Below are 17,032 nucleotides of genomic sequence, written 5' to 3'. Positions count from 1 at the left end.
TACACGCTCCACGTGGGATGGGCAGTATTCGTCCATGAAGATCCAGGCCAACGTTTAGAGATGGAGCAACACTCGGGGAGCAAAGAACTCCAACGAACGGACGTCTACTTTACAAGGATGTATTGCTTTATTCAATGCATGGACACAGAAACAGTTCAACCGCTCGATTACAGACCGCAGTCAATACAGTAAAGAAAGAAATGTGTCTGTTTAATGTAAACTTGCATGGAGCTCGTTTGTCAGCCACTGACTGACTGAATGCTGAAACGTGGTCTAACGTTACATGCACCACCAGGGATAAGGCCTTGCCTATAAGCATTCCCCAGCTGGCAAAAACGGAACCTCCCTGCCTATTCCTCACCATGGAAGAACGGAACCTACCTTTTTTTTTTAAAAAAAGAAAGCCACAGCAGCAGCCAACTCGATTTTGGTAGGCCGCTGTCTCCCCCTTGTGTGCTGCATAAAAAATGCACTCCACTAAAAATAACATTGATCCACGAAATAGAGCGTAGGGAGAGAATGAGGCTTCAAGATGAGCCGTCAGGCTATGATAAATTGTATCACACCTGGGCGATATGGATAGATGCCCGGAGCTCACCCCTATTTACTAGGTGGTTACAGACAGGGACATGTGAGTAACACGTTTAAACCACAATCGTAAAGAGAAACAACAATCCCGGAGCCCGCCCCCCCCCCCCCTTTTTGTTTTATTTTCTCTTTCTCCCGTGTCATAGATACCTACCATCCCTTACCACTCCCCCCCTTACCCTCCCCTCATTCCCCTGTTTGTAGACCTTATAAAATATCACAGACAAACATGATATAGTTCAACTCGAAATTGATTTATTAAGTTTCATTGTCAAAGTTAATTTTACATTGCTTTGAGATAAGGCAAAAGTTTCCCCCCCCCCTCCATGAAACCAATAAAACCTATATTGAATAAAATAAAAATGATGCAGTTACCGGTAGTTCTGCAGCTTCTTGGTGGAAATAAAGACCATCTCCCGTCTCCCAGCTGCAGCAGAGACTGACTGAAATGGCTGCCAAGCCCGGTATTAATGCTTCTAAATTGATGACATCACAAAGGAGTGACATCATCAGCCTTCCAAACACCTGGCTCAATTGCATACAGTATGTATGTATGTATGTATGCATGTATGTGAGTCTATCTATCTATCTATCTATCTATCTATCTTTATTAATTATGTAGAATATAGATATGGATTATTTCTAAATTACAGATTTTGTAGATATAGATTAAAGATAGATTTAAGATTGTTTGTGTGTGTATGTGTGTGTGTATATAAGTGTGTGTGTGTGTATATATATATATATATATATATATATATATATATATATATATATATATATATAGTGTGTGTATATATATATAATGTATATATGTAAAAAAAATATAAAATCTGTAGTTATGTATGTATGTATGTATGTATGTATGGCGGGAAAAAAAGGCCTGCTGTATGTTTTTAAGTTCTTCGGATGACCATGCCGCTCTAATATTCTCCTTACTAGGGTCTACTAATGCTGGCCCAGGGGAAGGCAATAAAGCCCTATGGGGCCGAAGCCAATTTCCCTTATTTTAGGTAAAAAGTTTCCATCCGTCCCTACTCGAAATGCGGCTGGCCGAAGAGATCCCTCCAACCGACCGGCCGACGCACCTTCAGAGACAAACTAGTGCTTGCTTCTAGTGTCATCGCCGGCTTAACCCTCGTTTGTAGGGAGCTGACGAGTCCTGCAGCAGCAGGCTCTGCAAGCCTAGGATGCGTGAGCTCGGTGCAAGAGGAAGGACTGAGGGTGTGAGGCTGGGCGCGGTTGAGAAGGCGTGGGGCGGGGCTATGTAAAGTTTTACAAGCTCTCCCCGCTGCCTGGGTGCATTGTGGGTGCGCCCAGAGTGCTGGCTGAGCGTGTTGCCTCAAGCCTTAGAAGTGGAGTTGGGCGGACCGGGCTACAGGTGAAACCCATTTCGGGTTATCGCTTCTCGGCCTTTTGGCTAAGATCAAGTGTAGTATCTGTTCTTATCAGTTTAATATCTGATACGTCCCCTATCTGGGGACCATATATTAAATGGATTTTTAGAACAGGGAGCTGGAAAAAGAGCTTGCTCTGTCCACTCCACGCATTGACCTGGTATTGCAGTACCTCCAGGACCGGTGCACCCCCTTTCCTACAACCGTTTCCAAAAGCAGAAAAACAACACCGACGAGCAAGAGGTGCAGCGCAGCTGTGGCGGCGGCTGCTGCTACCACCACCACCCAAGCACTTTGATTGACACTCAGCCCGTCTGCTCGCAACATTGTATCCACTGAGCAGCTGCGTCTGCCAGAGTGTGCACAGCACAGGTACAACTGGAAGCAAAACAACACACACACCAGTTCATATGGCAGCCGCACTCTATAGTTCGTACCTACCGCTGCGCTAATAGCCAAGTTGGAAACATCGGGCAGGCACAGCGTATCCTGGCAGCCTGCGTCTGTATGCTCCACGTATTCGGGTCATGGGTGTATGTGCAGGGGGCCCGGAGCCCTAGGGGGCCCATAAAGTCTCTCTTCCCCACATTGTAAACCAATGCTATCAATGAAGCTTTATAGTTTGGGGGCCCAGTTCCAGACTTTGTACTGGGGCCCCGCAGCTTCAAGTTACACCTCCGGATCAGGATAATGCTAGGCCATTCCAACCAGCCTGTGTGTGTGACCTGCAGTCGCTGGTAGTCGAAAAGCGGCCGGCCCCGGATGCGCGCTTCAGAGTGGACAGACAGCAGCGGACCCCCAATCACACAGGCCCAAGGCTTGCTATGTAGCACGGAATACCTCATTGGACTGCAGCACTCCACGCGGGCTGAGATACACGCTCCACGTGGGATGGGCAGTATTCGTCCATGAAGATCCAGGCCAACGTTTAGAGATGGAGCAACACTCGGGGAGCAAAGAACTCCAACGAACGGACGTCTACTTTACAAGGATGTATTGCTTTATTCAATGCATGGACACAGAAACAGTTCAACCGCTCGATTACAGACCGCAGTCAATACAGTAAAGAAAGAAATGTGTCTGTTTAATGTAAACTTGCATGGAGCTCGTTTGTCAGCCACTGACTGACTGAATGCTGAAACGTGGTCTAACGTTACATGCACCACCAGGGATAAGGCCTTGCCTATAAGCATTCCCCAGCTGGCAAAAACGGAACCTCCCTGCCTATTCCTCACCATGGAAGAACGGAACCTACCTTTTTTTTTTAAAAAAAGAAAGCCACAGCAGCAGCCAACTCGATTTTGGTAGGCCGCTGTCTCCCCCTTGTGTGCTGCATAAAAAATGCACTCCACTAAAAATAACATTGATCCACGAAATAGAGCGTAGGGAGAGAATGAGGCTTCAAGATGAGCCGTCAGGCTATGATAAATTGTATCACACCTGGGCGATATGGATAGATGCCCGGAGCTCACCCCTATTTACTAGGTGGTTACAGACAGGGACATGTGAGTAACACGTTTAAACCACAATCGTAAAGAGAAACAACAATCCCGGAGCCCGCCCCCCCCCCCCCTTTTTGTTTTATTTTCTCTTTCTCCCGTGTCATAGATACCTACCATCCCTTACCACTCCCCCCCTTACCCTCCCCTCATTCCCCTGTTTGTAGACCTTATAAAATATCACAGACAAACATGATATAGTTCAACTCGAAATTGATTTATTAAGTTTCATTGTCAAAGTTAATTTTACATTGCTTTGAGATAAGGCAAAAGTTTCCCCCCCCTCCATGAAACCAATAAAACCTATATTGAATAAAATAAAAATGATGCCGTTACCGGTAGTTCTGCAGCTTCTTGGTGGAAATAAAGACCATCTCCCGTCTCCCAGCTGCAGCAGAGACTGACTGAAATGGCTGCCAAGCCCGGTATTAATGCTTCTAAATTGATGACATCACAAAGGAGTGACATCATCAGCCTTCCAAACACCTGGCTCAATTGCATACAGTATGTATGTATGTATGCATGTATGTGAGTCTATCTATCTATCTATCTATCTATCTATCTATCTATCTTTATTAATTATGTAGAATATAGATATGGATTATTTCTAAATTACAGATTTTGTAGATATAGATTAAAGATAGATTTAAGATTGTTTGTGTGTGTATGTGTGTGTGTATATAAGTGTGTGTGTGTGTATATATATATATATATATATATATATATATATATATATATATATATATATATATATATATATATAGTGTGTGTATATATATATAATGTATATATGTAAAAAAAATATAAAATCTGTAGTTATGTATGTATGTATGTATGTATGTATGTATGGCGGGAAAAAAAGGCCTGCTGTATGTTTTTAAGTTCTTCGGATGACCATGCCGCTCTAATATTCTCCTTACTAGGGTCTACTAATGCTGGCCCAGGGGAAGGCAATAAAGCCCTATGGGGCCGAAGCCAATTTCCCTTATTTTAGGTAAAAAGTTTCCATCCGTCCCTACTCGAAATGCGGCTGGCCGAAGAGATCCCTCCAACCGACCGGCCGACGCACCTTCAGAGACAAACTAGTGCTTGCTTCTAGTGTCATCGCCGGCTTAACCCTCGTTTGTAGGGAGCTGACGAGTCCTGCAGCAGCAGGCTCTGCAAGCCTAGGATGCGTGAGCTCGGTGCAAGAGGAAGGACTGAGGGTGTGAGGCTGGGCGCGGTTGAGAAGGCGTGGGGCGGGGCTATGTAAAGTTTTACAAGCTCTCCCCGCTGCCTGGGTGCATTGTGGGTGCGCCCAGAGTGCTGGCTGAGCGTGTTGCCTCAAGCCTTAGAAGTGGAGTTGGGCGGACCGGGCTACAGGTGAAACCCATTTCGGGTTATCGCTTCTCGGCCTTTTGGCTAAGATCAAGTGTAGTATCTGTTCTTATCAGTTTAATATCTGATACGTCCCCTATCTGGGGACCATATATTAAATGGATTTTTAGAACAGGGAGCTGGAAAAAGAGCTTGCTCTGTCCACTCCACGCATTGACCTGGTATTGCAGTACCTCCAGGACCGGTGCACCCCCTTTCCTACAACCGTTTCCAAAAGCAGAAAAACAACACCGACGAGCAAGAGGTGCAGCGCAGCTGTGGCGGCGGCTGCTGCTACCACCACCACCCAAGCACTTTGATTGACACTCAGCCCGTCTGCTCGCAACATTGTATCCACTGAGCAGCTGCGTCTGCCAGAGTGTGCACAGCACAGGTACAACTGGAAGCAAAACAACACACACACCAGTTCATATGGCAGCCGCACTCTATAGTTCGTACCTACCGCTGCGCTAATAGCCAAGTTGGAAACATCGGGCAGGCACAGCGTATCCTGGCAGCCTGCGTCTGTATGCTCCACGTATTCGGGTTATGGGTGTATGTGCAGGGGGCCCGGAGCCCTAGGGGGCCCATAAAGTCTCTCTTCCCCACATTGTAAACCAATGCTATCAATGAAGCTTTATAGTTTGGGGGCCCAGTTCCAGACTTTGTACTGGGGCCCCGCAGCTTCAAGTTACACCTCCGGATCAGGATAATGATAGGCCATTCCAACCAGCCTGTGTGTGTGACCTGCAGTCGCTGGTAGTCGAAAAGCGGCCGGCCCCGGATGCGCGCTTCAGAGTGGACAGACAGCAGCGGACCCCCAATCACACAGGCCCAAGGCTTGCTATGTAGCACGGAATACCTCATTGGACTGCAGCACTCCACGCGGGCTGAGATACACGCTCCACGTGGGATGGGCAGTATTCGTCCATGAAGATCCAGGCCAACGCTTAGAGATGGAGCAACACTCGGGGAGCAAAGAACTCCAACGAACGGACGTCTACTTTACAAGGATGTATTGCTTTATTCAATGCATGGACACAGAAACAGTTCAACCGCTCGATTACAGACCGCAGTCAATACAGTAAAGAAAGAAATGTGTCTGTTTAATGTAAACTTGCATGGAGCTCGTTTGTCAGCCACTGACTGACTGAATGCTGAAACGTGGTCTAACGTTACATGCACCACCAGGGATAAGGCCTTGCCTATAAGCATTCCCCAGCTGGCAAAAACGGAACCTCCCTGCCTATTCCTCACCATGGAAGAACGGAACCTACCTTTTTTTTTTAAAAAAAGAAAGCCACAGCAGCAGCCAACTCGATTTTGGTAGGCCGCTGTCTCCCCCTTGTGTGCTGCATAAAAAATGCACTCCACTAAAAATAACATTGATCCACGAAATAGAGCGTAGGGAGAGAATGAGGCTTCAAGATGAGCCGTCAGGCTATGATAAATTGTATCACACCTGGGCGATATGGATAGATGCCCGGAGCTCACCCCTATTTACTAGGTGGTTACAGACAGGGACATGTGAGTAACACGTTTAAACCACAATCGTAAAGAGAAACAACAATCCCGGAGCCCGCCCCCCCCCCCCTTTTGTTTTATTTTCTCTTTCTCCCGTGTCATAGATACCTACCATCCCTTACCACTCCCCCCCTTACCCTCCCCTCATTCCCCTGTTTGTGGACCTTATAAAATATCACAGACAAACATGATATAGTTCAACTCGAAATTGATTTATTAAGTTTCATTGTCAAAGTTAATTTTACATTGCTTTGAGATAAGGCAAAAGTTTCCCCCCCTCCATGAAACCAATAAAACCTATATTGAATAAAATAAAAATGATGCAGTTACCGGTAGTTCTGCAGCTTCTTGGTGGAAATAAAGACCATCTCCCGTCTCCCAGCTGCAGCAGAGACTGACTGAAATGGCTGCCAAGCCCGGTATTAATGCTTCTAAATTGATGACATCACAAAGGAGTGACATCATCAGCCTTCCAAACACCTGGCTCAATTGCATACAGTATGTATGTATGTATGTATGCATGTATGTGAGTCTATCTATCTATCTATCTATCTATCTATCTATCTTTATTAATTATGTAGAATATAGATATGGATTATTTCTAAATTACAGATTTTGTAGATATAGATTAAAGATAGATTTAAGATTGTTTGTGTGTGTATGTGTGTGTGTATATAAGTGTGTGTGTGTGTATATATATATATATATATATATATATATATATATATATATATATATAGTGTGTGTATATATATATAATGTATATATGTAAAAAAAATATAAAATCTGTAGTTATGTATGTATGTATGTATGTATGTATGTATGGCGGGAAAAAAAGGCCTGCTGTATGTTTTTAAGTTCTTCGGATGACCATGCCGCTCTAATATTCTCCTTACTAGGGTCTACTAATGCTGGCCCAGGGGAAGGCAATAAAGCCCTATGGGGCCGAAGCCAATTTCCCTTATTTTAGGTAAAAAGTTTCCATCCGTCCCTACTCGAAATGCGGCTGGCCGAAGAGATCCCTCCAACCGACCGGCCGACGCACCTTCAGAGACAAACTAGTGCTTGCTTCTAGTGTCATCGCCGGCTTAACCCTCGTTTGTAGGGAGCTGACGAGTCCTGCAGCAGCAGGCTCTGCAAGCCTAGGATGCGTGAGCTCGGTGCAAGAGGAAGGACTGAGGGTGTGAGGCTGGGCGCGGTTGAGAAGGCGTGGGGCGGGGCTATGTAAAGTTTTACAAGCTCTCCCCGCTGCCTGGGTGCATTGTGGGTGCGCCCAGAGTGCTGGCTGAGCGTGTTGCCTCAAGCCTTAGAAGTGGAGTTGGGCGGACCGGGCTACAGGTGAAACCCATTTCGGGTTATCGCTTCTCGGCCTTTTGGCTAAGATCAAGTGTAGTATCTGTTCTTATCAGTTTAATATCTGATACGTCCCCTATCTGGGGACCATATATTAAATGGATTTTTAGAACAGGGAGCTGGAAAAAGAGCTTGCTCTGTCCACTCCACGCATTGACCTGGTATTGCAGTACCTCCAGGACCGGTGCACCCCCTTTCCTACAACCGTTTCCAAAAGCAGAAAAACAACACCGACGAGCAAGAGGTGCAGCGCAGCTGTGGCGGCGGCTGCTGCTACCACCACCACCCAAGCACTTTGATTGACACTCAGCCCGTCTGCTCGCAACATTGTATCCACTGAGCAGCTGCGTCTGCCAGAGTGTGCACAGCACAGGTACAACTGGAAGCAAAACAACACACACACCAGTTCATATGGCAGCCGCACTCTATAGTTCGTACCTACCGCTGCGCTAATAGCCAAGTTGGAAACATCGGGCAGGCACAGCGTATCCTGGCAGCCTGCGTCTGTATGCTCCACGTATTCGGGTCATGGGTGTATGTGCAGGGGGCCCGGAGCCCTAGGGGGCCCATAAAGTCTCTCTTCCCCACATTGTAAACCAATGCTATCAATGAAGCTTTATAGTTTGGGGGCCCAGTTCCAGACTTTGTACTGGGGCCCCGCAGCTTCAAGTTACACCTCCGGATCAGGATAATGCTAGGCCATTCCAACCAGCCTGTGTGTGTGACCTGCAGTCGCTGGTAGTCGAAAAGCGGCCGGCCCCGGATGCGCGCTTCAGAGTGGACAGACAGCAGCGGACCCCCAATCACACAGGCCCAAGGCTTGCTATGTAGCACGGAATACCTCATTGGACTGCAGCACTCCACGCGGGCTGAGATACACGCTCCACGTGGGATGGGCAGTATTCGTCCATGAAGATCCAGGCCAACGTTTAGAGATGGAGCAACACTCGGGGAGCAAAGAACTCCAACGAACGGACGTCTACTTTACAAGGATGTATTGCTTTATTCAATGCATGGACACAGAAACAGTTCAACCGCTCGATTACAGACCGCAGTCAATACAGTAAAGAAAGAAATGTGTCTGTTTAATGTAAACTTGCATGGAGCTCGTTTGTCAGCCACTCACTGACTGAATGCTGAAACGTGGTCTAACGTTACATGCACCACCAGGGATAAGGCCTTGCCTATAAGCATTCCCCAGCTGGCAAAAACGGAACCTCCCTGCCTATTCCTCACCATGGAAGAACGGAACCTACCTTTTTTTTTTAAAAAAAGAAAGCCACAGCAGCAGCCAACTCGATTTTGGTAGGCCGCTGTCTCCCCCTTGTGTGCTGCATAAAAAATGCACTCCACTAAAAATAACATTGATCCACGAAATAGAGCGTAGGGAGAGAATGAGGCTTCAAGATGAGCCGTCAGGCTATGATAAATTGTATCACACCTGGGCGATATGGATAGATGCCCGGAGCTCACCCCTATTTACTAGGTGGTTACAGACAGGGACATGTGAGTAACACGTTTAAACCACAATCGTAAAGAGAAACAACAATCCCGGAGCCCCCCCCCCCCCCCCTTTTGTTTTATTTTCTCTTTCTCCCGTGTCATAGATACCTACCATCCCTTACCACTCCCCCCCTTACCCTCCCCTCATTCCCCTGTTTGTAGACCTTATAAAATATCACAGACAAACATGATATAGTTCAACTCGAAATTGATTTATTAAGTTTCATTGTCAAAGTTAATTTTACATTGCTTTGAGATAAGGCAAAAGTTTCCCCCCCTCCATGAAACCAATAAAACCTATATTGAATAAAATAAAAATGATGCAGTTACCGGTAGTTCTGCAGCTTCTTGGTGGAAATAAAGACCATCTCCCGTCTCCCAGCTGCAGCAGAGACTGACTGAAATGGCTGCCAAGCCCGGTATTAATGCTTCTAAATTGATGACATCACAAAGGAGTGACATCATCAGCCTTCCAAACACCTGGCTCAATTGCATACAGTATGTATGTATGTATGTATGCATGTATGTGAGTCTATCTATCTATCTATCTATCTATCTATCTATCTATCTATCTATCTATCTTTATTAATTATGTAGAATATAGATATGGATTATTTCTAAATTACAGATTTTGTAGATATAGATTAAAGATAGATTTAAGATTGTTTGTGTGTGTATGTGTGTGTGTATATAAGTGTGTGTGTGTGTATATATATATATATATATATATATATAGTGTGTGTATATATATATATAATGTATATATGTAAAAAAAATATAAAATCTGTAGTTATGTATGTATGTATGTATGTATGTATGTATGGCGGGAAAAAAAGGCCTGCTGTATGTTTTTAAGTTCTTCGGATGACCATGCCGCTCTAATATTCTCCTTACTAGGGTCTACTAATGCTGGCCCAGGGGAAGGCAATAAAGCCCTATGGGGCCGAAGCCAATTTCCCTTATTTTAGGTAAAAAGTTTCCATCCGTCCCTACTCGAAATGCGGCTGGCCGAAGAGATCCCTCCAACCGACCGGCCGACGCACCTTCAGAGACAAACTAGTGCTTGCTTCTAGTGTCATCGCCGGCTTAACCCTCGTTTGTAGGGAGCTGACGAGTCCTGCAGCAGCAGGCTCTGCAAGCCTAGGATGCGTGAGCTCGGTGCAAGAGGAAGGACTGAGGGTGTGAGGCTGGGCGCGGTTGAGAAGGCGTGGGGCGGGGCTATGTAAAGTTTTACAAGCTCTCCCCGCTGCCTGGGTGCATTGTGGGTGCGCCCAGAGTGCTGGCTGAGCGTGTTGCCTCAAGCCTTAGAAGTGGAGTTGGGCGGACCGGGCTACAGGTGAAACCCATTTCGGGTTATCGCTTCTCGGCCTTTTGGCTACGATCACGTGTAGTGATCTAGTTGGAGGGCTTGGTGATCGCCTTACTGCTTGGCAGTAGATTTTGCTGTGATTTTCTACAAAATCGACAGATACACTGAAGATGTCCGGAATTCAGAATACAATCCGCTTTATGGTTGACAGCAAGGATGGGACCAGGAACACCGTGGTGTACATTGTTCGTGATATCATCATGGAGGAAATTGGAGTGCCTAAGGACGAAATTTATTGCGTCCAGGATTTCCCGAGGCTGGGACAATACGACGTCACCTTCTGCGGGGAAGGAGTATGCTTGAACGTATACGAATGGTTAAGGAGCCATAAAGACCTACCGCTTCTGCAAGGAGTAAAGGTACTTCCTCTGTTCGGCATCCAGGAAAAACCATTAATTTTACACGTTTATAACCCTTATACGGATAAGGATATGATCGTTAATTTCCTTAAACGCTACTGCGATGTCGTCAAAGGTGGGGAAAAAATGACCAACATCCTTGGGATCTTCAACTCCAAATATAAATTTTGGGTCCGGCTACGGATGGATGCGACTAAAATTGGAGGAGTTTCGCACCCACCGGCGAACTTTACCATTGCTGGGAACCGGGGGTATTTGTATTACCCGGGGCAACCCACATTTTGCAGGAACTGCAATCAATTTGGTCATACTAAGGAGGAGTGTTCCAGCGGCTTAGTTTGCAGAAACTGCCAAGAGACAGGACACCATGCTAGCAATTGCCCGAAACCCAAATGCTGTGACATCTGCGGAGACAACGACCATATGTGCAGAGACTGCCCGTTGAACTTACCGTCCAGGGGTGCCTGGAAAACCAAGCCCCATGTGACGACTGCTAACCGTGAGGCTGGTATCAGTCAGGTGGCCTCTACCAGTAAGGCCTCTACCAGCACTAGTAATGAAACACCTGCTGTTGTAAGTGGAGTCACCACTGTGCCTAGGCCCGTGGCGACTGCGGCGGAGAGTCCTGCAAGACCTACTCTGGGTACTGAGAAGGAGAAACCTGCTGAGCCAAAAAAATCCAAAACCACAGAGGCGGCAGCTATGGAAACAGAGGAAAGCATCAAAAGGAGAATTGGGAGTAAGAAGCCCAATGTTGGGAGTGTTACTCCTGAAGACCAGGTGGCTGGAGTAATTAGGCAGCTGGAGGAGATAATTGAGGAGGTGGACAGCCCCATTAACCCCTCGGCGAACATTGAGGAGTTCTCCTCTCCAGAGACAGTCCCATGCAAGAGGGAGGGGGGAGGTGGACTTGATGTTTCCAGTGAGGAGGAATTTGTGCAGGTTGCTGAAAAAAACACAGCAAAAAAGAGAAAGTGCACAAAGAGCAAAGAGACGCTTATGGAGGTCAGTAACCCCTTTGAGACTCTGGCGCAGGACCTTGAGTGCTCAGGTGAGAGTGGCGAGGAGGTATAATCTGAGCCACTATGAGTGCATATATCCGGTATTTTGTGGTTTAGCCACTTTAAAGGTGAAGAGATATAACAGTGCATGACTTTCATTTTCTTTGCATAAGTGATGATTATGTTGTTATAAGTTTATATATGAAACATGGTTCTAAATATATGCTCCCAGAATGTAAGAGTTTTTAAGTCAAAGGCCAGAAGAGCTGCAGTTTTTGATTTTTTGCATCAGAAAAAAGCTGACTTATTTTGCGTTCAGGAGTGCGGTATAGACTCTGATATCAGCCCTTCAGAATGGCCTTATGGTGCTGCTGTGTGGTCTGGGAGCATACATAATAAGAATGACGGAGTGGGTATACTGGTTAACTCCAGAGAGTTGGTGCTACAGAGCAGCGAGGTCATCGAGGCGGGGAGATGCATCTCCGCAGTGCTGCTATACAGAGGCATACGTTTCCGCGTTATTAACGTGTACGCTCCTGCAGAGAAACAGGAGAGGAGCGCCTTATTTGACAAAATTAAATTATTTTTGCAAGGAAGGATACCAACTGTCCTCATAGGAGACATGAACTGTGACATCACCAGAAAAGCATTTGATGTATCTGCAAAACTCTTATTTGAATTGTGTTGTGATTTTCGTTTAAAAGATATACAGCAGGCATGTGGTATATCCCCACAGCTAAGTACTTACCATGCGGACAGGGGTGGGGTCCACTCCAAGATCGATTATTGTTTTCTGTCTGAAGATATAACTGCAGTAAGTTATACACAAGACATGACCTTTTTTTCAGATCACGAGTGTTTGTTATGTGGGGTGGAGGTGGGGAACAGGGTTGTGTGGGGGAGGGGAGTCTGGAAGCTGAACCTGAAGCTTCTGGAGGGGCAGGATATCAAAAAACAATATGAAGGCCTATATAGAAAGTGGAGGGAGAGAAAAGGCGAGTTTGTAAATATCCTAAACTGGTGGGACTGGGTAAAGGGGAAAACTAAGGCTTTTTTTAAGTCTGTAGGGCATAAAGTAGCCAGGAGAAGGAAGGCGGAGTATGTGAGGCTCAGCAACAGACTAGGCTTCTTGATAAAGTTGCGGGACGGCGGGATAGACACACAGGAAGATATCCTGAAGTGCAGGCGAGAAATTAATAGTTTCCTGGTGGAGAAAGGGAAAGGCATAATGTACCGCGCCAAGCTGGATAAGATGCTGCATGAGGAGACATGCTCGCGGTTTTTCTTTAAAAAAGTATTCTCAAAAAAACCAACTTTTGAAGTAATAGAGAGAGAGACAGGAGGGGAAGTGAGGGGGGAGGAGGTGCAGGAGGAGATAGCGTCCTTCTATGAGGAGTTATATAAGGAAAAATGGAGGGATGAAGTCCTGGAGGGTGACATGTTAAGCACGCTTGAAAACAAGTTAGGAGAGGCGGAGCAAGCGTCCGTCACACGTGACATTACTGTTAAAGAGGTGTGGGAGGCGGTCCAGAGCATGGCCGCTAATAAAACGCCTGGTATGGATGGGTTATCTATAGAGTATTACCGTATGCTGTGGAGTGTGATAGGGAAAGATGTGTGTGAAGTGTGCCAGTATATGTGGGTGAATGTGGACATGGCTGAAAGTATGCGAGGTGGACTGGTTGTCTTAATACCCAAAAAGGGCGATTTGAAAAACTTAAAAAACTGGCGCCCGATTACGCTTTTAAATGTGGATTATAAGATCTATGCTAAAATTATTGCAAACCGGATGCGTGCGGTAGTGGAGAGTGTGGTGAGCGAGGACCAGTACTGTGCGGTGCCTGGTAGGAGAGTGCATGAGAGTCTGTGTCTGGTGCGGGATTGTCTGGGAGATTGTAAGGAGCGAAAGAAGAGTGTGTATGTGGTGAGCTTGGATTTTGAAAAAGCGTATGATAGGTTGTCGCATGGGTTCTTGTTCCGAGTGTTGGTGTGCATGGGGTTCCCGGGTATGTTTGTAGAGCGAGTGAGGAGTCTGTATGAAAGGATTTATAGTAGTATGTTAGTGAATGGGAAGGTTGGAAGGAGAGTGAATGTGATGTCTGGTGTGCGTCAGGGGTGTCCGCTGTCGGCCGTGGTTTTCATCTGTGCCATGGAGCCGTTACTATGTCTGATAAGACAGGACAAGATGGTGAGGGGGATCCACATCCCAGGTAGTGACGGCAGAGAGCTGAAGGTGTGGGCGTATATGGATGATGTGTGTGTGATGTGTGAGTCTGAGAGTGCAGTGAGGAGAGTGAAGCTGTTAGTGTCTGTGTTTTGTGGTGCGTCTGCGTTCCGTGTCAACTGGGATAAAAGTGAGTGCAAGGTGTTTGGTGAGACTGGAGTGAATGCAGATATAGGCTTAAATATTGTGTCCGGGCCAATTAAAATCTTAGGCATCAAATTCAATAATAACTTACAGGGGGAAGAGAGCTGGGAGGAGGCAAAGCAGAAGGTAGAGAGAAGGCTAGATTTTTGGAAATTGCGCAATCTTACCATGATAGGCAAAATTCTCATATTAAAAAGCGTAATTTTACCCATCTTCCTATATGTAGCATTAGTCTTCCCCCCGGGATACATGAGTCAGAGGAGGATAAACAGAGTCATGTTTCTGTTTTTTTGGGGGTCCAAGATGGAACGCTTGAGGAGGGAGGTAGTACACAAGACTTGGGAGAGAGGAGGGATGGGCTTCCCAAATTTAGAGGCATATTTTGGATGTAATAGCATAGTCTTTCTACTGAGTATGTTACACAAGACTACAAAAGGGGCGTGCATGATGCGGTATTTAGCAGGGAGATGGTTCGTGCGCATGAAATGGTGCGAATACGACTTGAGGAAACCAGTCGCTTTCCAAATCCCTAAGTGGTATGAATGGACGGTATGTTTTGTGGCGAAGTTTGAGTTGGATGACTGTGAAGTGAATGTACTTAAGAATAAGCGAATGGTGAAGCGAATGATTGAGAGTAAGGATGTGATGTCTGATATTAATTCTGTTAGTAGAGTGAATGTGGAGAGAGTGTGGAAGAAAGTGCGGATGGATGGGATGAGCAATAGGCAGAGTGAGATTGTATGGCAGAGTCTGCATGGTGTGTTACCGGTGCGAGAGTTTCAGCGGGTGAGAGGTTTGGTGAGGAGTGAGAGATGTCCGAGAGAGGGGTGCGGTGGATGTGAGAATGTGGTTCATTTATTTTGGAATTGCAGCCATGCACAGAATGTGCTGCGGAGACTTGGTCCGTTATGTAAGGAGATCACAGGAGTTAATTTCATGTCCTTTGAGTTAGTTATGTTTGGTTTAGGTGCGAGAGGCAGTGTGAGAGAGAGACTGTTGTGGCTGTTTATGGCGTGTGTGAAGGAAGTGTTGTGGGATGTAAGGAATGTGTATGTGTTCAAGAGGAAGGATGTAAGTGAGAGGGACAGCGTGCGAATGGTGTTGGGGAAATTATACTTTATTTATTTATGGGATAAAAGAAAGGATGGAGTCGATGCGGAAGGAATATGGAAGGTTAAAAAATGGATACAATTAGTTGATTTATCATGACTTGTAATGTATTTTTGTTGTATAAATGTGATGGATTTATTATGTTGTGAATAAATAAAAACCTTTGGTTTTAAAAAAAAAAAAAAAAAAAAAAATCTGTTCTTATCAGTTTAATATCTGATACGTCCCCTATCTGGGGACCATATATTAAATGGATTTTTAGAACAGGGAGCTGGAAAAAGAGCTTGCTCTGTCCACTCCACGCATTGACCTGGTATTGCAGTACCTCCAGGACCGGTGCACCCCCTTTCCTACAACCGTTTCCAAAAGCAGAAAAACAACACCGACGAGCAAGAGGTGCAGCGCAGCTGTGGCGGCGGCTGCTGCTACCACCACCACCCAAGCACTTTGATTGACACTCAGCCCGTCTGCTCGCAACATTGTATCCACTGAGCAGCTGCGTCTGCCAGAGTGTGCACAGCACAGGTACAACTGGAAGCAAAACAACACACACACCAGTTCATATGGCAGCCGCACTCTATAGTTCGTACCTACCGCTGCGCTAATAGCCAAGTTGGAAACATCGGGCAGGCACAGCGTATCCTGGCAGCCTGCGTCTGTATGCTCCACGTATTCGGGTCATGGGTGTATGTGCAGGGGGCCCGGAGCCCTAGGGGGCCCATAAAGTCTCTCTTCCCCACATTGTAAACCAATGCTATCAATGAAGCTTTATAGTTTGGGGGCCCAGTTCCAGACTTTGTACTGGGGCCCCGCAGCTTCAAGTTACACCTCCGGATCAGGATAATGCTAGGCCATTCCAACCAGCCTGTGTGTGTGACCTGCAGTCGCTGGTAGTCGAAAAGCGGCCGGCCCCGGATGCGCGCTTCAGAGTGGACAGACAGCAGCGGACCCCCAATCACACAGGCCCAAGGCTTGCTATGTAGCACGGAATACCTCATTGGACTGCAGCACTCCACGCGGGCTGAGATACACGCTCCACGTGGGATGGGCAGTATTCGTCCATGAAGATCCAGGCCAACGTTTAGAGATGGAGCAACACTCGGGGAGCAAAGAACTCCAACGAACGGACGTCTACTTTACAAGGATGTATTGCTTTATTCAATGCATGGACACAGAAACAGTTCAACCGCTCGATTACAGACCGCAGTCAATACAGTAAAGAAAGAAATGTGTCTGTTTAATGTAAACTTGCATGGAGCTCGTTTGTCAGCCACTGACTGACTGAATGCTGAAACGTGGTCTAACGTTACATGCACCACCAGGGATAAGGCCTTGCCTATAAGCATTCCCCAGCTGGCAAAAACGGAACCTCCCTGCCTATTCCTCACCATGGAAGAACGGAACCTACCTTTTTTTTTAAAAAAAAGAAAGCCACAGCAGCAGCCAACTCGATTTTGGTAGGCCGCTGTCTCCCCCTTGTGTGCTGCATAAAAAATGCACTCCACTAAAAATAACATTGATCCACGAAATAGAGCGTAGGGAGAGAATGAGGCTTCAAGATGAGCCGTCAGGCTATGATAAATTGTATCACACCTGGGCGATATG

The 17,032-nt window shown here is 46.3% G+C and overlaps 4 non-coding genes across 4 annotated transcripts; all 4 read left to right on the top strand.

The window, feature by feature from the left end:
* The first annotated feature begins 1,988 nt into the window (after positions 1–1,988).
* Positions 1,989–2,179, top strand: LOC136573712 (U2 spliceosomal RNA). Its single transcript, XR_010785934.1, has one exon. It is a non-coding gene; the product is annotated as a U2 spliceosomal RNA (small nuclear RNA).
* Positions 2,180–4,865: 2,686 nt separating this feature from the next.
* On the top strand, positions 4,866–5,056 carry LOC136573711 (U2 spliceosomal RNA). Its single transcript, XR_010785933.1, has one exon. It is a non-coding gene; the product is annotated as a U2 spliceosomal RNA (small nuclear RNA).
* Positions 5,057–7,721: 2,665 nt separating this feature from the next.
* On the top strand, positions 7,722–7,912 carry LOC136573710 (U2 spliceosomal RNA). Its single transcript, XR_010785932.1, has one exon. It is a non-coding gene; the product is annotated as a U2 spliceosomal RNA (small nuclear RNA).
* A 7,671-nt stretch (positions 7,913–15,583) lies between these two features.
* On the top strand, positions 15,584–15,774 carry LOC136573952 (U2 spliceosomal RNA). The gene has a single exon (XR_010786151.1). It is a non-coding gene; the product is annotated as a U2 spliceosomal RNA (small nuclear RNA).
* Positions 15,775–17,032: the final 1,258 nt, after the last annotated feature.

This window comes from Eleutherodactylus coqui, chromosome 7 (assembly GCF_035609145.1).
Source record: "Eleutherodactylus coqui strain aEleCoq1 chromosome 7, aEleCoq1.hap1, whole genome shotgun sequence".
Lineage (NCBI taxonomy): Eukaryota > Metazoa > Chordata > Amphibia > Anura > Eleutherodactylidae > Eleutherodactylus > Eleutherodactylus coqui.
Note: the sequence above shows the minus strand (reverse complement) of the source record. Positions and strands in the feature narration are given on the sequence as shown.